The 21,369-nt window shown below is 40.0% G+C and overlaps 1 long non-coding RNA gene across 1 annotated transcript in view; it reads right to left on the reverse strand.

Annotated features, from left to right (window-relative positions):
* Positions 1-21,369, reverse strand: part of LOC147302467 (uncharacterized) — a 102,143-nt gene that overhangs the window by 26,211 nt on the left and 54,563 nt on the right. The window lies entirely within an intron of this gene.

Below are 21,369 nucleotides of genomic sequence, written 5' to 3' on the forward strand. Positions count from 1 at the left end.
CAAGAATGACAAAGAGTGAATAAACAGTGATTCCTGCAAAGACAAAGTATTAAATCGTTCACACAAAGCTTCAGGTCAAAAATGTCTCTTCCGCAGAGGTGAGTTTGTGCTTGTGTTGTTCTGATGGTCAGGTACAGATGCAACTTTAAGATCTCTGCATTTTACTTACATAACACATTTGTAAATGTTGCAGATATGAACAATAGATTCTAATATGTACTCTATAGACTGCTACACAACAGGTTTGATCTTAGTTTGAATTATTTTACAGACATTTTTCAAGAAACTCAAACACCGTCTCTAAATAATTAACAGACATTCAGCTGAAAATATCACAAATATTAACATTTTGTAGTTAATATTACATCGCGTCATGTCAGAGTGCTTCATGGCTTAACTCGTTAGCCCTTGTTATGTCCCCATGTTGGTCCCAAGAGTAAACAAATTAACATGAAGAGAGTGTTTGAGTCAGCTTGAAATGGTTTAATGATGAGATGTTAAAAAGGAAGCATAAATTTACTTCAGGGAGAGCCAAGGCCAACTTAACTAACAAAACAAAAGAGCATTAACTTTAAACAAAACTCCATCAACTATATAACTTAAGTCAAAAGAAACTTTACAGCATCTCAAGGTGGTGACAGCTCTCCTTTTACGAGCTTCTCTTACCAATGTAACAAAGAACCAATTAATAAAGTAGAATAAGCACAAACAAGCTAATGAGAAGCATAAAAATCTGAACCTAACAAGCATAAAGCAAAGACTAACAGTGCATTAACCACACCTACATATGTCCTGGAGGGCATCCATTGGCTGCAGGACTCAAACCCTGGCCAATGACATGAAAGGCAGAACCTGGAAAACCTAGACCTGAAAGCAGCATGGTAAACATGACCCTTTACATACACATTACATTGGTTTTAAGTGAATGTACAAGCCCTGAACGTACTTTGTAGGTGAATTGTGAATGTGGGCCGACCATGGTTCAGAAGGTTGGGAAGCTCATCTTGTAACTGGAAGGTTACCGGTTCGATCCCCTGCTCTGTCTGTCTTGGTAGTTGTGTCCTTGGGCAAGACACTTCACCCTGCCGCCTACTGGTTTTGGCCAGAGGGGCCGATGGCGCGATATGGCAGCCTCACTTCTGTCAGTCTGCCCCAGGGCAGCTGTGGCTACAACTGTAGCTGCCTCCACCAGTGTGTGAATGAATAGTGGCATTGTAAAGCGCTTTGAGTCTCGAAAAGCGCTATATAAATGCAATCCATTATTATTAATTAAGCTGTACTACTGTTTATCTAATGAACTGTGGGACAATCTTATGAAGACTCTAGAGCGGCTCTTCCTCAACCTCCTCCGACCACAGGTACAACATGCCCAGGACCCACTACAGTTTGCATACAAGGCGGGTGTCGGAGTGGAGGATGCCATCCTGTACCTCCTACACAGAGCCCACTCACACCTGGATGGGGGAAAAGGCACGGTCAGGATCCTGTTTCTTGACTTTTCCAGTGCCTTTAATACCTGTATGCTTCAGGAAAAACTGAACAGGATGGAGGTGGACCCCTGCCTGGTGGCTTGGATCTCCGACTACCTCACCGACAGGCCACAGTACGTCAGGCTGAAGGACATCACGTCTGACACAGTGGTCAGCAGCACAGGAGCACCACAGGGAACTGTGCTGTCCCCTCTTCTCTTCACCCTGTACACCTCTGACTTCTGCTACAACTCTGAATTATGCCACATTCAGAAGTTTGCAGACGACACAGCCATCATGGGGTGTATCTGGGATGATCAGGAAGAGGAGTACAGAAGTCTGGTGAGGAACTTTGTCGCATGGAGTCACACAAACCACCTGCAACTCAACACCTCAAAGACTAAGGAACTGGTTGTGGACTTCGGGAGGTCTAGAGCAGGTCCACTGCCGGTTCAGATAGAGGGGGAGGAGGTGGAGGTGGTCAACAAGTACAAGTACCTCGGGCTGTGGGTGGACAATAAACTGGACTGGTCATGCAACACAGAGCACCTGTATAAAAAAGCCCAAAGCCGACTGTACTTCCTCAGGAGGCTGAGGTCTTTTAACATCTGCAGGAAGCTCCTGAGGATGTTTTACCAGTCGGTGGTTGCTGGAGTACTTTTCTATGCTGTGGTGTGCTGGGGGAGCAGCACAGCAAAGAAGGACTCATCCAGGCTGGAGAAACTGATCAGGAGGGCTAGCTCTGTGGTTGGCATGAAGCTGGACACTCTGGTGACAGTGGCAGAGAAAAGGACATTAAAGAAACTGATGGACATTATGGACAATGCCAGGCATCCTCTGCACACGGCCATTAACCACCAGAAGAGTCTGTTCAGTGACAGGTTGCTTCTCCCAAAGACAAGAACTAACAGACTTAAAAACTCCTTTGTCCCACACGCCATCAAACTGTTTAACTCCTCTCTGGAGGGGAGAGGGAGGGGAGACAGGAGGACAAAGGAGGGGGGAACAACTAAGCTGTAGTGCCTCTTCACCTAACTGTACAATACCTTGTGCAATACTTTTGTAAATAGTCAACAGTGCAATAGACTCAATACTTGAAATGTGCAATTCACTTGTATTTTTATTTTTTATTCCTATTTATTCTATTTATCCCCTTTGTATATTTTATTTATATTGTCTCTGTATTTATATATATGTGTGTGTGTGTGTGTGTGTGTGTGTGTGTGTGTGTGTGTGTGTGTGTATATATATATATATATAATATTCTGTAACTCTGTAACTTCTGTCGGTGCTGTGCTTTTTTGGAAATCGAATTTCCCAGAGGAACCCACCCGAGGGATTAATAAAGTTCTATCTAATCTAATCTAATCTAATCTAATCTAATCTAATCTAATCTAATCTAATCTAATCTAATCTAATCTAATCTAAGGTTCTTTACCTTACAATATAAAGCGCTTTTAGATTGTGTTTCCTTAAATCAGAGAAAGTCCGTTTCTAATGAAATGAACCTGTTCATGTTTCTGCTGGATGGCAGTTTAACAGACATGTCCACCGTCTCAATCACCTCATCACCACAATGCCTCTCTCTGCCTCTCTTAGTTTTCTCTCTCTCATACTGGCACCCTCTCCTCTTATATCACGAATTTTCTCTGCCACTCTTCTCTACTACTAATACACTCTAACACAAACACGTCCTCAACAAAAGGTTCATTCATAACCTTGCCATTTTCTACTTCTCCCCCTCTACTGTCTCACTCCCTCGTCTCTACCTCCATCCTCTCAAGGTCTCGGAGAATAATGGCAGATAGCAGATTAGCATTCGCCTCTTTGCGATGTGGTTTGACTCACAAACACACATGTGGGTACATGCAGACTACTGCAAGGCTGCTTGCCAACACAGAGATAATAAATGTGAAACAATTATCACTGTGGAGCTGTTAAACTAATCTGTGACCACACGGACACACACGGGTAGTTATTAATCTGTATATAAGCCTATGAAAGACTGTCACATCACATTCTGTGAAGTTTAGTTTTCTGAATGTGTGACCCCGAGTAAAATGTAATGCAGTGTGGCACCATGTCAAAGATTAAAATAAGCACTATTGTCCATTTCACTGACCCATCACAGTTGTATGGAGTGACACATCAGTGTCCAATGTAGTGGTTTATGTGCAAGTACACCATCAACACTGACACAAATACAAGAAAACAGCCTTTGAATAGCTGCCCACTGCAGTGACCACTATGTGTGGAAGGGTTAAAAGGAGTTTAGATGGCTTTTACATCTGACTAGGATGCCTCCCTCCTGCATGCCTTCTAGATGTTTAAGAGGGCAGTCCCAGGACATGCTGGAGAGATTGCGCTCGGCTTGCTTAGGAGCACTCTGGTGTCCTACGTGAAGAGGTACAGGAGTGGGCTGGAGAGAGGGGTTTCTGGGCGTGTCAGCTTTGACTGCAGCCCCGTGAAGCAGATAGGAAATGGCTACGTGGTCATCAGATGTCTCAGTGTAGAGTTTCAGTGCCTCACAATGACCAAAATGTCATTCAGAATATTTCCCCACCCCGAAAAGAATAAACAGAGTTATTTTCAAATCTGTTTTGTCGTTGCTTATTTGACCTGTCTCCTCTTCTCCTCTCTCTCCAAAATTCCTTTTAATATCTCACAGATGGTTTCACTCATTAAATAGAAAAGTAAATCAATAGCATGTCGATTAGTTTCTGACAACCCTCTCGTGCGTGTGTTTATACATCTTTGTGACGACAGATAATTGGCATGCCACTGTATTTGTGGGGTCCAATAGTCACTTAGGGGTTTAAAATGCTCATCCCCAGGCGTTTGAAGGCAGTTTTGAGGCTCAAAATGTGGTTTTAGTGTCAGTGTTACAGTTAGGTTATGGTTAGGTATGGGCTAAGGGTTAGGATAAGGCATTCATTTTTGATGGTTAAAGTTAGTGTAAGCAGCTGGGGAAAGCATTATGTCAATTAGATGTCCTCGCTAAGATATGAGTGTGTGTGTGTGAGCAAGAGAAAAAACTGACGGTATTATTCAGCCAACAACCTCTTTAACACACACACACACACACACACACACACACACACACACACACACACACACACACACACACACACACACTGTGAAAGCGACAAAGACGCTGGGGGAAACGATTGATGGTTATCAGCCCCTGTAGGAAATTAAAGGGATGGTCCAGTGTTAATATTTAGATATGCAGATTGGTGACAGAGGCCTCTCTCGCTGTCTGTCAAGCATGTGCACACCACCAACCCACCCTCCCATTCATACAGACGCACACACAAACACGTGCACAGCTACCTATAGGTACAGGTAAACTGAGTGGTGTGTATCAGTGTGGAACTGCAAATGGGATGAGCAGCTTGATTAATCTGTGTGACATGAATACCAAATCAGAGGCTAAAAAGTGTGCGTCCATGTCTGAGTGAGTGCAAATTGATGGGATGATGATGGATGTGTGTATGCATGATGCAAATATAATAATAACAACATCAAACTTTGTTTATATAGAACTTTCCCCAACAATAATGTGCTTCACAGAAAGACTTTTTTTTAAATCCAAGAAATAGTTAAAAACGCAGCAAATACAGACTATGAAATATTCATGAAAGCTTCATGATAAGCATTTTAAGAAGAGATATGAAAAGATAATAAGGAAGTTACCATTCTGGTCTGAATGGGGGCTCTAATACCAAAAGTCTGCTGGCGTTTGTTTGCTAGCCAAGACCTCAGAATAACCAGCAACACCCCACTCACCAATCCAAGTAAGCACCCAGGCCCATTAGGGATTAATAAGTCATAGAAATTCTTAAGAACTAGGCCATTATATGCTTAAAATTAATTGGTCGTGCCTTTTTAAATCTTAAAAAGGCACGACTGGACACTTTTTACAGTTTTTTACAGACGCTAGGACACATTTCTCAATACTTAGGTCACTTTTGCAAAACTCTTCACACATTTCTCCTAACTGACCCTCAGCCTGGCAAAGCAGTTCATTTCACATTCAAAATGCACTACAACTACCAAAACACTTCATTCAGGTCTCAAATAAACTCATTCCTCCAGAACACTAGCAAAGGTTGACAGCCGACAAACACACTTTGTCACCCACAAAACAATGACCTAAAAAACACTAACAACATGTAGCATTACACAGTGTTTTCCTGTGTAAAACAAGGACACATCTCTGTTTATAATTTCAATATATGTTACTGGAATGAATCAGACATCATGTATTTATGTTTATGTATTTTTATTTTTTTGCACTAAGAAATCCCAAAATACAAGAATTTGTATACACACCATCCACTGATACACATACAATAGTAATGCTAATCTACTCGGTCTCCTCCATTTGGCCACAGGTTCTCATCCACATCACATCTTATGTCATCTAGGGCAATACACCTAGGAAAGAATCTTCTGGCTGCCAGAATTGAAGGAGTTGAAAAATTGAAGGAGTAACACCTGTGTAGATGTTCATCTACAATGAGAATCAGCTGTGGCTGGTTAAACTGCATTGTTAGATTTAAAATATGTTTCAATAAAATATTGCCGTTGGATTTTGCTGTCTTTTCAAGTTTTGCATTGTGTTATTGTTTTGACCATGAGTTTAACAGTTTTGAAAACAGTATGTAAGCACATGCAAAATGTCCTGTCCGTACAAAGCTTTTTGGCAGTTGTTGTGTCTGAGTGAGAAGATGATTCATGAAATTTGAGAGATGTAGTCATTGAAAGCATTTTGTGCCAAAACAATGATAACTGATCCTCAGTTTAGCCCACATAGACTTCTGTTGTGCTCACTGTGTGAGGAGTTTTGCAAACGTGACCTAAGTATTGGGAAATGTGTCCTAGCGTCTGTAAAAAACTGTAATGTAAGCATCAAATCAGAGCGTGGTGTTAAAATAACTCTGAGATTTTTAGCAGTTTGACAGCTTTGATCAATGAACCAAGTGTACTGTAGGCCAGGGTACTGGAATTTTACGAATTACTAATACTGTAGTTTTATCATGACTCTTTTTTGTAAAGTTATGTGACAGCTAGCATTTAGGCAGGTGAACACAGTATCAAGGCTTCTGGAGTTGTTTGAGGGGGAGGGACATAACTGTGTGCCATCTGCATAGCTGTGGTGAGTGATTTTATCTCTATTAATGATCTGGTTGAAGGGAAGAAATATACTGAAAATAAAAGTAGACTAAGGACAGAGCCTTAAACTACTAAAACTGTATCAATTCTTTCATCTTCCAGGAAATGCCTGGATACTCTCACCCAATGAGGCTGGGCATTGTTGAGCACCAGGAGGAATCCAGGACCCACTGCAACAGCGGAGGGTCTGACAGTTACTCCAAGGATTTCATCCTGACACCTAATGGCAGTCAGGGTGCTGTTGCCTAGCTTGTAGAGGTCTGTGCATTACTCCATGGATATGCCTCCCCAGTCCATCACTGACACATGCTTACCAATGTTACAGGCAGCATAACTTTCTCCACAGCTTCTTCTGATTCTTTCATGTCTAACATGTGCTCAGGGTGAGATTTGAGGAACTGGCGATATAGAAAGCTACTATTGGCAAAATTACATTTTGTTTTACAAGTAAGCAGTTTTTGGTGGAAAGGAACTAAAATGGGAATTAATCACACAATGTTTGATCTAGTGTTCCCTGTCAGTCCTAGCAGCTGATTAGTGGCAGTCCAGTAATGATCACTAGGATTAGATCATATTAGATTAGGAGATAAAGATCTTTTACTGATATTTGTACCCACTAGGTCTCCATAGAACTCAGCAACTTCTTTGTCTGAGCATTGATGCTGTTACAGGAACCAGGGAAAATGAAAATGTCACTTCCAGGCAAGAATTTGCAAACATGTTCACAAATAGAAAATGAAAATGACCCCCTTTGGTGCACTGCTTATCTTTACTGTGTGAGTTTCTATATGTTTCCTTAAAAAAAAAACCTCTGCATGGCTGCGTACAGTGACTGTAAAGAAACATGAGCGACACATTTAGACAGAGAGACACAAAGTGAGTGAGAGAACATGAGTGAAGTGATTCAGAGGAGTGGTGATAAGGCAAACTGAAAAGAAAGTGAGTTCAGGCCACAATGTTGTTATTACAGATTGATATACTCTTCAGGTCCCCTTTATTCAAACAGCTCACCTCTCAAAATCAGATGCTCAAAGCTCTTTTGATGACTACTTTGAGCTGAATGTGTGTTATTACAGGTATTACATGAAATTGCCCGTGTTAGGTGAAGGGGATTATGGTGCTTTTGGGTCAATACTTCCTCTGAGCTGTTTGGCTGCTGGAGCTGAGGAGCGATTAGGCTTTTGTCTGTCAATCCGACTTCATAGCGGCGATTATCACACAGACACACACCACATACACGTAACCACCACCTATCAGCACACATACTCGTGCAGTGATTACGGCCTTAGGTATATCAGGCCCATTCAGTATGCTGAGAGGTGTCAGATCTAGTGGAACTGGAGCTGTAACACATGCACGCTCAGTTTGTTGGCTGCAGGAAGGGTGACAGGTGAAAGATGAAAGTGGAGTGCTGAGCTGAAATGAAGACTTGACAAGCTAAAACGTTAAGGGAAAAAAAAAATCCAGTTTACAGGTTATTACTACAGGTACTTCTTTCATATTTTCTAAGCTTCTCTGAATGTACTTTCCCAAAAAGGTGATAGATTTTAATTCCATAAGAAGTCCTAATTTTTCTTTAGTCACTTTACTGCATGTAGAACTATAATCTAATTACTGCAGAAGTTTCAGTGATGAATTTTACACTTTTGGTTAGAATAAATAATAATTAGTTATATCTATGCTACTCCATTATGGTAAAAGATATTCAATCTGAAAGAGCCCCAGTACATAGAAACAGAAACATATACATAAATACGCTATGTTCTCCATTTTCCTGATTTTCAAATTTCATGTAGAGTAGAAATAAATATATGTTCCTAGTTAAATTTAAAAGAAAAATGCTATTTTACGAAATGACGTCGCATATGCTGGGGAATTTCAGTGTCGGGCACTGACCAGCAGCTTGCACATCAGCTCAAATGGACCAAACTACACAGGCAAACAGCCCAGAGATCCCCTTAACTGAACCCTGCAGCTTAAAGAGAGAAATCACAGTGTGCACCATAGAATATTCTCTTCACTTTCGTCACTTCTACTAATGTTGTTGTTAGGATACGCACAATAAACTATGTTAAAAAAATCAGAAAGTTACCTTGCATATTTATAACAGCAGGTAAAACAACCAGCTTTGCATCTGTCAAATATCTGTATGGGAAATGCTGGGAATTTACTGGTGACAGATTTATTTGGAGGACTGAAACAATGTTCAAAAACGTGTCAGCAGAAGCAGAGATATCCTGACTTTTAGATCCTGCTGTGAGGTGAGCTACTGAAGAACTGGATCTTTTTGTTAAAGCCTTGCTGCCAGGTAAACGGCCTTTTTCATGAAAAGGTTAAAGTCTCAAGTTCAAGCAGAGATTATTTTCTGCGACTTAACAAAGCACCTCTGAAGCCTTTTATTTACACAGGCTCTGTGTTACTGCCAAGACTGCTATACTGATCCTGATGTGTATTATTTGTATTTATTTATTATTTATCTGACAACAAAATCTGTGATTATATTACTTAAAATTAAGAAATTGGCATTTTGGATTAAATATACCAATTAAAATGTAGCCTGTGATGGAACACAGCAGTTTTCTTTTGGGATTAATAAATGACTTACTATCTGTGGACACAAACTAATTATTATTAATTAACAGTATCAATGAAGTAATTTGGGGTCTATTAACTTTATCTGCTGTGGTTCCATTTTTTTCCACAATAATTTTTCACAAAACCGATCTGGATTAATGCGATAATGAAGTGATGCTGTTTTTTTTCTTTTAAAGCTTTTCATTTTTGAGTCTATTAACGTACTTTTGTAAGTGTCTCTTGTATTCATACAGCACAAGCTAGAGCAGAGCGATGTTATTAGGGGGCCTAGTCAGCCTCACAGTAGGGGCTGAGCTGACTGGGTATGGTGATTTCCACTTTACTTTTGTGTGGGTTAATGAAAAAAAACTGAAAAACCCTGAGCCTAATGGGATTTGGTGATAAGAAATTACCAGCGCCAGGTCCTTCTCCTTTGTCTCTTGCTGGGAGTTCAGTGGCTCAGCCAATAAGAGAGCTCAGGGCCACGGTTACCGTAGAGACGAGAGAACACAGGCCACGGCGTCGCCATGGTAAACAGGGGAGCTGTTTGTCAAAGTTCTTTTGATACACACACTCAGAGACACACAGAGTACTGTACGTACACGAGTGAAGCCTGTATCCAACGCTCCTTTTTTCCAAACTGCTGCAATTCAGAAGTTTAATTTAGGGACAAATTCAAATGGATACAAATGCAAAAACTGTATATAGTTACAGGCAGGTATTCATCTCAATGCTTTAGGGGCTAAAACTGCATTCCTGTAATAACAATGAACTCTCACTGTTAGATTACAGTAATTTACTAGAATATCGCTTTTTCAGCTTGTTACTGTTATTTTACAGTTTCTTACTGTGAAAAGAAAAGTACTGTACAATGCCATAGAGAATATGAGGCTTCCAGTGTGATACTGTCAGCTGTTTGACTGCCTTTCCTACTGCAATCTCCATGAGCAGTATCACTGCTTAACATAACTACACTTTGGATTCGGATTCTTCTCTTTTGTGAACTATCAGCAGCATTGTGACAATTGCCCTAATCACGCCAAGGTTACTGATATGCTGCTGTATTTGACATTTTAACACATGCTAGCCAGACTTTCAAAAATCTGAGCTGTGCAAATCCTGGAAACCACATCAAACATGTAAAAGATTCAAAGTATAAAGAAAAAACGGTGGCGTACACTTCTAAACACTTCTAAATTTGAACTTTTACATTTATATTAGTCTTTGCATTTATCAAAAGAAAAATACAGTATTATACCATAAAAATGTACAATATGGTTCCTTAAAGCTGCAAGTGTTTACTATAAGGGTTTTTTTTTGTTTAAAATCAATTTTGGGCACTATTAGGGCTCTGTACTGTATAAAGTTGCAAAACAAATAATCCACATCTATATACTACTACACTACTACTAATAGAGATTTCAGTTAGAGTTGCAGCTTTAGGGTATGAAACATTTTCTACATATTCACTATATTCATGTAAGAACTGGATTTTATATTCAGTTTAGGAAAACTAACTGTAACAGACTACTCTATCAAACTATAGTCATATCACTTTGGGGGCATACACACAAAAAAAAAAAAATTAAAACGTGTTCTCCTATATGGGTGTTCTGTTGACAAAACAGGCTATTTTTAGAAATCTTTTACAATTACACAAAATGGGAAAATGAAGCTAGATGTTGATATTTTGGCACCTTTTAATTTAGATTACAATCAAAGGAGGATAAATGATGAACAGTCAGTTGAATCATCCTCAATTCTTTACATACCGTACAGGCAGCATTCATATTTTAAACTCGGAAAACCGACAGAGTGCTGCGTTTTCAATCATTCAGTCTTTTTTCGTCACTGTGAGACATTAGGCTCTGATTTCTGTGGTGTTTTTGGCCTGTGTTTTTCTTTTTAACTCGGGAGGCCGCAGAGCTGAGCTGAATAACACAATGACAACAATAGAAGAGAGCATAAACCGAGCAAATGGGCGAGTGAGCAAGGGAACGAGATAGTAGGAGAGAGAAAAAGAGAGAAAAACGCTCTTTGGCTTGCCTGCTCCTGCAGTGCGTCAGCTCTATGGCGAAGTGGAAAACAAGCAAATTACAGAGCACAGACGCAAAGACAGTGGCCTTGTCATTTCAACCTGCCAGTAAGGATTTCCTAAATTACCAGTAGTGCACTGGGAGGGCTGCCCTATAGCTTGTCTGCCGCTCCAGCAAAGAGAGAGACGGCAATCTTTCTGTGAAGGTTAGAGCACTGCAAGACATGAAGCCAGTGAAGTAGTGAGCACTGTCAGGTGCCCTGAGCTCATCAGTAATCATGCAGTGTGGAAGTAACTAAATAAATACATTTACTCAAGTACTCTAATGCAGTTTTGAACTGCAGTATAACTCCTCTGTTAAATTTTATTCTTGTGAAATGTTATTCTTGTGAATGTATTCCACTATGAGTTTAAAACACTGAACACATCTTATCATAATGGACATTAATTACCTGCTAGCACGATATGCCATTAATTGCTTGCTACCAAACTACTTTGAGAGCAATTAGCTAACAGCTAGTTGCTAGCTAACTAAGTAGCTTTTAATCAGGCATTAAGGTTACATGTTACTTGCCCATATTTCTAGTATTTGTAAATTATCGGCTTCACTGTGGAGTAATTTAGTAATAAATGTGTCATTAGATGGTTGGAAAAATGCAGCAGCTGTTGTTCTTGTTGTAAAATGTATCTGAGCTGAACCAACATGAATAACCGGTAGGTTTTCTCTGCAAATACAAGTAATAGGAAAAGTATAACTTAAAAATGTAAATAACAGCCAAACAACCAGGAATTTAAGTGTTCCAGATTAACGTTCTAGCACTTATATTTAATGTCCTAAATGCATTTTGAGTCAGATATTTGAGCTGTACATGATGGTTTGCTAAATAAATTTTATTAAACATCTTGCAAACAAAACTGAAGTACATTAAGTTTGTATTATTCTAAGGTTGTATGAACATATTAGACAGTTTAATGCAGGCTGTTTAGTACTGTGAAGAAGAAGACAGTGATGCACTGTGTTGGACTGGTAGGGTAGCAGACATCAACTGATATTTGTAGTAATGATGTTGATTTACTCACAGAATTCTACTTTTTATATTAGCTTTGTTCTGTGTGGGGGTTGGAAATCAGGCATATAGCTCATGAAACATCTGTTTATATTTCAGTTGGATAAATCCACAAAGAGCGGTGCAGGGCCGTGCAGAGAGGTTTAAAGGGGCGGGTGCTCAAAGTTAAAAAGGGGCACATTGAACACAGTGACATTTTAGACCTTCTTCAGAATACTGTATATACTATGGGCATCACGGTGCTGATCCAGAATCCTTACATAATTATTTATTACTAGAGCTACAATAATAAAGCAATGAGGAGGGGGAAGTAATAAATATGAAATAATGTATTTATGATGATTCCATTTGTTTCACTATCCACTCTGTGCAGGGGCAAAGCTTATTACATTTTTAAACTGCAGAGATACAATAATTTTACTGCTGTAAAATCCAAATTTTGTCTTATTTAAAATATAAATCTAATATAATCTACTTCTTAATGTATGTTCTTTAAAATACAGCATGTTTTTTAATATATTATAATTATAATAATGCATAATTATGTGGACATGCATATTAGATCGTTTTTTAGTGAAATATAATCCCTCCAGAAAGGCAGGAAAAGCCCTGTAACTTACTTTAAAACTAAATATGTTCCCTAAAACAGTGACAGAGCTACAGACCCATGACAGCCTTACACAGGTAGCCAGCAGCTATGACTACTTGTGCAGTTAATAAAAGGACAGGTAATGTTTGTCGCGCTGTTGCACACACAGCACGCTCGTTTGTTTCAGTTCGTCAGTTGCAACAAGACAACTTTCCAACGTGTACGTAATAAGCCAATACTCCTGGGTGCTACACACTACAGTGTACGCTGTACACCTACTTACTGGTTTTGTCGCATCAGTCTGTGTCTCTGAGTTAACTTGTGTTTCTCCTACAGCTCCGGACCGCAAAAAATGCGCGTGCTCTTTGTGAGCTCGTTCCCGGCCCGTAACCAGCGCGTTCCGCCGACAAGGGCGATCATTGGTTAAATGTGATCATGTGACTGATGCAAGCCAGATTTTATTTAGCAAAACTGTGATTAATAGTTAAATATTATTGCTGAGGGGCACAGACAGGACTCCGCACGCACACACACATTAAAAAAAAAAAAAAAATTAAAAAAAAAAAAAAGTTGCCTCAACAAAAGGGCACTTTGGGCATCCATCAGGAAAGGGGCGGGTGCTCAAGCCCCTCTAGCCCCCCCCTCTGCACGTGCCTGGAGCGGTGAATGTGAAGCAGCAGCACACGTCACCTGATCACAGTCACTACATGAAGAAAAATATGCTGAAGCTCACAACACAGTTTGTCCTGACTTATTTCAGAGTAATTCTTTTTCCCATGCTCGCCGCTACACCCAGTCTTAGGGTTCCCCCACCTACCAAAGTCCTGCAAACAACATAATAACATAAACAGTTTTTAGCATGACTACTCACTGACTGTTAGACCAGCTCTGGTGGAAAGATAATAACCAGAATAATCTACTAAAAAATTCTATTAGCTTTCCACTGTTTTGAAAAGATGAAAGGGAAACTCAAAAACAGATTATGTCCAACTCTAAAAATCTCAAAAGGAAGCTATTGGATTAGTGAATAATGATTCTAATTTCCTGCGTCATTATGCTATGGCCCATTGCTTATATAGTAAACAACTGAGGAGAGTAAAATGGACAAAAGCTTGAATTTATGTCACAATGAAAAAAAAAATTTAAAAGTGAATATTGTTACTGTTGCAGCAGCAGAGAGTGAATGCTAGTAATTTCGCATTGTAGGAAAAATGACAAGACATGAATGGGCCTTGTAAAAAATGTAACACACACACACACACCACAGAGGCAGCCCTACAGTAATGACATTTAAATGGCTCATTTGAAGATAAAAGGCCTGCTGACATCAAATGGATCCTTGTTATCATAATAGCAAACAACTAACAAGAAATGAAGCAGCATAAAAAGACATGCCTCATATTTGTCTCCATGAATACAATAACTAAGCAAACAAATATTGTTAACAAACAGCGATCTAAACTGTCTATTCACATGAACACATTATGCGAGTGTTTGCCAATTTATCCTTCACCAATAGCTGAAGGAAATTAGTGCGCATTACAACCAACTCTCCAAAGGTTTTCAATTAATTTCTGTAAACACGCATGACAAAACATAGTGCTGGCATTATAAAGACTGGATTTTTGTCAGCAAACAAAATCCAGATTAGAAAAGGAGATTCATTAGGCATGGCATGTTGTTTCGAGAATGAGACCCAAATTAACCAAAACATCATGAATGGCTCTTTACAGCTGTTTAATTAACACTTATAGACCCTCTACAGGAGCTAACATTTGCAAATATTTTTTCGACCAATACTCTGAGTCAATAGATCCTCCCTTAGAGCTGGACTTTAAACACCCAAAAGCTAAAAGTAAAGCATAAAGACCAAGGCTTGTTTTATAGTAGTGCATAATTTAATACATCTAAAATGAGAGAAAGCACCATTAGAGCTAAAAGTGTTTGTTTTTTAACAGATGCTGACTTTGTGGGCTTTAATGATAAAGATTTCTCCATATATGTAGTACCTTTGGGTGGAGCTGTAAGCATACTTGGCATTTTTAGATTGCTTCATGAAAGGTCTGTTCCTCAAAGGTCAAATACACCGCAACCACAAACAAGTAGAACAGTGATGCAAAAATACACAAAACACAAAAGAAGTTGATTAAAACACAACAGAAGTTGATTAAAACACAATGGAAGTGTTTTTTAGGGACATAATAATGCGAGCAGACAGCTGTGAAAGTGACTGAAACCTAAAGATGTGGAGGATTGCACTGAGGCATTTGTCAGTGTTCTGAGGGAGAAAAAGATGTGAGGTAATGTGTTTTTCTATCACATAAGCAGTGTTGGGTGAGTTACTTTAAATCAGTAACTTAGTTACATTACTAGTTACTTCTATCAAAAGTAACTCAGTTACTTCAAGTTACTCGTTACTTTAAAAGTAACTAGTGACTAGGGAAAGTAACTTTGGTTTTACTCAGAATTCTCTTGTTAATGTGTTGCTTCCGTAACTGGATACCCAGCCAGATTGCCAGTCTTCTAGCTTGCTTACTTGCCACAAGTGCACTGTGCCACGTACCAATAGAAAGGAAAAAATAATGCGCATATTTCCACGAGAGAAATCCCACGCCTGGACCGTCGTTGACCGCCGCCATGATTCTAGCCTACGTCACAGCGTCATGTGCGCTTTTTACATCCAACACGAAAACTGCAGTCGCGGTGCTTCGATTGTACTCAGAACTTGGAAATTCTGCCTTCCGAATAGGAAGATGTAGGTAACAACTGACTACAGATGAGCTGCATACAGGGCTGAACTGGGACAAGAAATCGGCCCGGGCGTTTTGACTAGAGACCGGCCCACCATTATAGGAAAAATCATAAAGGCAGATGTGCAGCGTAATGACAGAATAACTGCAGCTGTGTGTCTTTTTCATTGTAGCTGAAGTACGGGACAAACTGCATTCCTTTTCACCTCAATACGAAACGCGTAATATTTTCTCTGAATATCAGACGATTCCGTTTTTTAGGGGACGGTTGGCAACTCTAATAATTAACCTTATGAACAAAATAAAGTTCAACATCAGTAACATCATAGCACCACCCAGCTGTATAGAAACTCCGTCATGCTAGCTAGTACCCAGTACGAAAAAGTCAGCATAACGAAAATAAACTCCACCTTAACTTGGTTCATATCTGACCCAGATAGACTGCAGGTCATAACTTCAGTACACCTGACACTCGGACAAGCGGCCGCCTCGGGTCTCTTCTCCTCCTGCCTCCCCTTTCCCTCATCCACCTGTTGGCCTCCACCACTTGCTAATGTTACTGAATCTGTGGAAGCTCCGCGATAGCCACCACAAGAAGTAATGAATAACGACCCTATCTAAATCCCAGTAATGATTAAGTTAGCGTTACCGTGTTCGTTACCACAATAATAACGTAGTTACTGTAACGCGTTACTTAATAAGGTGTTAGTCCCTACACTGCACATAAGTCATATAATGCTGTAGATACATGTTTGCTGTTAGCTGTTTACTGTTAGCTTGTCACTTCCACAGCTGTTCCTTCAGGTTATTGTCTCCTCAAAAAGATTGTTTTGTGTGCTTTTACAGCATTTTTCTATTTGCTGACATTTTCTTAGGTTCCAGTGCATTTGACCTATCAAGGGCACCTGAAAGGTCATAACCATATAATACCCTAGTAATATCATGGTAACAACAGTGGTTGACGCATGACATGCACCGATGTCAGATGCCAGACCAACAACTGAAGAAGTCAAACATGCAGTCCATGCGCTAGAGAATGGGATATCACCCGGGCAGGACAAATTCATTGCAGAGGCAATCAAAACTGGAGGAAACATCTTCCTTTCTCGACTTCATGGACTAATTCAATAGATCTGGAGAACAGACGAGAGACTATTCTCTCATCCCACTTCAGAAGAAAGGCAACACCCGCGAATGCAAGAACTATCGTGGAATTAGCCTTCTTTCCATTGCTGGTAAGGTCTTTATGAAAATCATTCAGTCGCACCTAAAAAAGCATCATAAGCAGTCAAGCGGAGAAGACCAAGCCGGCTTTTGACCAATGGCCACCGTCTGTTTCACTGAAGACCAATCTGCAACTAAATTGATGTTCGCAGATCACAGCGCCATCTTTGCCGAAAATGACGCAGAGGCTAAAGACATCTTACACGACGTCGCCCAATTTGCCATATGGCCTGGTGTTTGGACTATAGTCAGACCCTGCTTCCATCATCAGTGATGATCCTCAGTGATTGTTTTGTAATCTGTTGGGTTTGACACTGAAGTTGATGTTTGCTGTCTGTGTAAAGTTGAGGCAGATGGGGAAGTTGCAGATTTGCTGTTGATCAGAAAGAAAAGGTACATAATGGGGCATAAAAGATAATGTACTATATCAAAGCAAAGCAATGGGCTGAGTTGCAGATTTTTCTTTTATTGTACCTTGTAAATCTTTTCTACGTACCCAATTATGGTGGGTGCAGATTTCTAGTCTTTTGAAGGTGGCTTTTGAGATTTTCTGGAGCTGTAACAAATACTACTGCATAATTAGTGTTGGAAATTTCCATTTCCTGCAGTTGTTTGGCTGTCTCTGTCCCACACTTGTTTTGTATTGATTGTTCATGATAATCTGGATTATGAGGTTCAACAATGCAGCTACAATCTTTTTTATAATTAAGTGTCTTTATAAATGCTACTTTTTTCCCCTTTTCATTTTCATTTAAATTGATCGAGAAGGTCTGTTGCAAGTCAAAAGTAAAAAAGCACAGCACAACCTGTGCTTGAACCTTAATTTTCAGCCAAAAGCAATCTGCCCACAAGCATATATTAGATTTTAACATTTCTTCAGGGAGAAATAACATCATGTTTTAAACACAGCAGCGACATCAGTGCCACCGGTAAGTAACAGAAGGACTGTGGTGTTCTGACCTTGGATGCTTGCTTTAAAAAGCTTTATTTGGATAAATCAGCCACATTTTCAAAATCTCAATTTCTTGTGGACAAAAATTCCTAAGTATAAAGAAGAGAAAGTATGGGAGATGGGGCCCGGTGTTGTTTTATAATCTGTTTGGTTTTGACCAATCAGCTGCTTTATTTTGATTTTTCTTACTGTTAAAAAGTTTCCTCACACACAGAACGGAGACCTATACGCATTCAATTGCTTCTCAGCTTCCGTTTCATCTTTTTCATCAGTGTCATCATCCTCTCTTTTTCTCTTTCCCATCATTCATCATTTTTTCAGCTCCTTCCTCCCCCTTTCCTCCCCTCTCGGAGGGTCTAGCTGTAATAGGCAGGTAATTTCCCCCCTATTACAAGATAGTACATTAGTATCTCCCTGCACTATTTACACAAGTTAGCGGTCCAACCAAGCCATTTACAGAGGATCATTATAGCATGTGGTGTCCCGATACGCTTGGGAATTCCAAGATGAAATGATGGCTTGAATGCATTATCCCATGAGTGTGTATGTGAGCGAGGAAGCGAGGGAGAGATCAAGGCAGGATCACACAATAGATCCTTTTAAAAGCCCAGCCCAAGATATATGATACTATTAAGATTTTTGAGTACCAATTACACCACCACTACCTTAAGTGGTATTCCAGCCATTCAATTTTGATACATTATGAAGATGGTTTCATATATTATACCAGAATCTTCTTTAAGATGTTCGACAGCTGACGGTAAGACCTCAAAGTGCTGCCGGCAATTTGACAAAATTATCAATCCTCCTGCATTTGGTTGCTGCCCCTTTTTCTGGGAGCAATATCCTTAAATGAGTGCACTCCCCCTTCCCACCTGACACTATCTTAACACCATTTACTGGTAACAGTGTAAGATCTAGCTGCCTAATGATATGGGACGACATCAGGCCAGCATGGCGTCTCAAGGATGTGAAGTAGTAGTCTGGTAGTCGGGGTATTGAGCCAAAACTGTTAGCTGTCCATATGCCTGCTGCTCACATGATACCTTGTACGCGCTGAGTCCGAATGTCAGAAATATAAAGCATTTGTGACTGCAGGGAAATCATTCAGATCAGAACAACATTGTTCACACATCATACAGTGCTGTCACCACCGAGCTGCTGTCACTGTTCAGCAGTGAACAGTGCATTCATGCATGCTGGTACGAGATGGAAAAGGCTTGTGGCTGCGTTTGGACAACTCAGTTTCACGTACATTCTGCTTTAGCGGTTATCAGTGGTGGCTGATAGAGCCTCAACATTATATCACCATATTTTAAGGAAAGTCGTGATAATCACATTTGTGACAAAAACAAAAACTAAACCATATTCTGTCGCTGATTGCATCTTCCAGGCATTTATTACTGCAACTCAAATGAAGGGAGTTTTCCCTTCTCTTCTAATAAGCCACTGTCACTGATGACACTACAGCTAAGTGTGAATCAGTTGCCACAAGATGCCAGCAGCAGCATTACAGTGCAAAGTAAAGACACAGCATAATACACAGTGACACAACAGAAGTCAAACATAAGCCAAGAAGCCACATGGGCTGTGTTAGACTGCTTCACACTTTAACAATAACTAAACTAACCCAACCTTTTCGCTTTTTATCAGCCAACACAATATAATAAAATAATAAAATTAGGATGCCTACCTGGGATGTTGTAACTTGTGTCAAGCTTTTTAAATCAGTCAATCAATCCAAATATCAACCAGACCGATAACACTGGTGGTATTCGATTAATAATTTGTTTCTATTCTCAAGTTTAGTATATAGCCCACTGAATTGTGTTGCATTAATTCTTTTTTTAAATGGAAAAAATATACCTCAAACATGCACTATGAAAAATGTATGAACCTTTCTTGTTGACTGTCATGCTTATTTATAGCCAATAGCACATTTAAACAACAGAGTTGGCCAAGTGTTTTAGAGACAGGCACATTTACATATCAGGTCCAGTCCCAATTCACTGGGCATTTACTGTACATGCTTTTTCCAGAACTGTACTATTTCTAATGCTAGGATGCATGTGGCCCTTGTGCTGATTATTCAGTCCATATTGTAGGGCTGATTGTTGCACAAGAGCACAAATTCTTAGAGACAGAGCAGCTGTAAGACAAAATCTGTGGCATTTAAACCATATAACTGTATGTCTGTGATGGCGTGTTAGACTTAAAAGAAGGTGGCTCTGATGGCAAATGCTCTCCTGTAATAATGTCTTCTCAGAGGGGTTTCCTGTCTTAAAAGGGTGGGATAGACCCAACACACACACCCACGCCCACACACTGTCTCACACACTGAATGGTCTCCCATGGCAGTATCAGTAGGACATTGTCAGGCCAAACAAAAGGCCTTATCTTTCTTTCCCCTTTCAGTCTGGGTGATTGGCCAAGAGAAATGAGTAGAAAAGGCCATGTCCTCACCCGAGGAACCACAAATGTCAGCCACCTTCCTATCTCCATCCAGCCAGTGTGTGTATGAGTGTGTGTGTGTGGGTGTGTGTGCGCGCACGTGCAAGTGTATGATGGAAGATCTACAGCAATCATATGTCTGCCAAGGCTGCAGAGGCTAGGGAAATCTTCCTGTCAGTATCAGTGTCATGAAATATGGACACAAACACACACGTGTGCATGCAACATGTGTCAGTGCATTCAAGTACATCACAGCTTCAGATATGCTGGTCTCTGTTAAAGCCCCCAAAGGCTATTTTCTTTGGGTGTAGTGAAATTTACAGAGGCCTTTGTACTCCTTTGTGATGTGTGGTAAAAAAAAAAAAGTCAGCCTATGAATTATATTAACGAGAACAACAGCACTCACAGTTGTGTGTATAATACTTTTAATACTGCATTGCATTAGAGGTTATGCATGGAAACAGACTGTATATTTAAGATGGACATCATCTGGCATTTTGAAGCCTCGTCATTGTTTTTTTAATGATATAGGTTGAAGGGCTCCGTTATCATCTAAGACTCAAGAGTTAGCGCTAACTTTGTGGGTGCAATGCACAGACACATGCCCCTGCTTGAAAAAGGAGCACGGATTTCCTGGGTGGGCTGTAACTTGCAGCAAGAAAGAATATTAGTGCCTTAGCAGCACAAACACAATCAACACGTCCACACTGGTGATCCAGCTGGCAGAGGTGAGGCCTAGCTGTCAGCTGCATTGTTCTGTGCTGGCACCTGCCAGTCACACCTGAGCTTTGAGCTTTAACACTATGCAAAAAAGTAAGTTTCAGAAAGATGATACCTTTTTAATGCAGACAGGAAACATTTTAGCTATAGAGGCCAAAAATACTTTTTTCCACACTGGCTTCAGTTTTCTGTACAAGAGGCTGGGAACTATAGCGAGTGTTTGAGAGGTAGCGCTTTTATTTTTAAATGTAACAACGTGATCTGGAAAGAGGTTGTGTATCTAGCTGTAGTGATGTTTTAAATACTAAAAAGCAGCACAAACTTCTGCTGAATGCGGACAGTACATGACAGATCTGAACT

Source organism: Aulonocara sp. 'chitande type north' Nkhata Bay, linkage group LG23 (genome assembly GCF_057382095.1).
Source record: "Aulonocara sp. 'chitande type north' Nkhata Bay isolate Kocher_YH1m ecotype deep benthic linkage group LG23, A_spYH_male_GT1.1, whole genome shotgun sequence".
Lineage (NCBI taxonomy): Eukaryota > Metazoa > Chordata > Actinopteri > Cichliformes > Cichlidae > Aulonocara > Aulonocara sp. 'chitande type north' Nkhata Bay.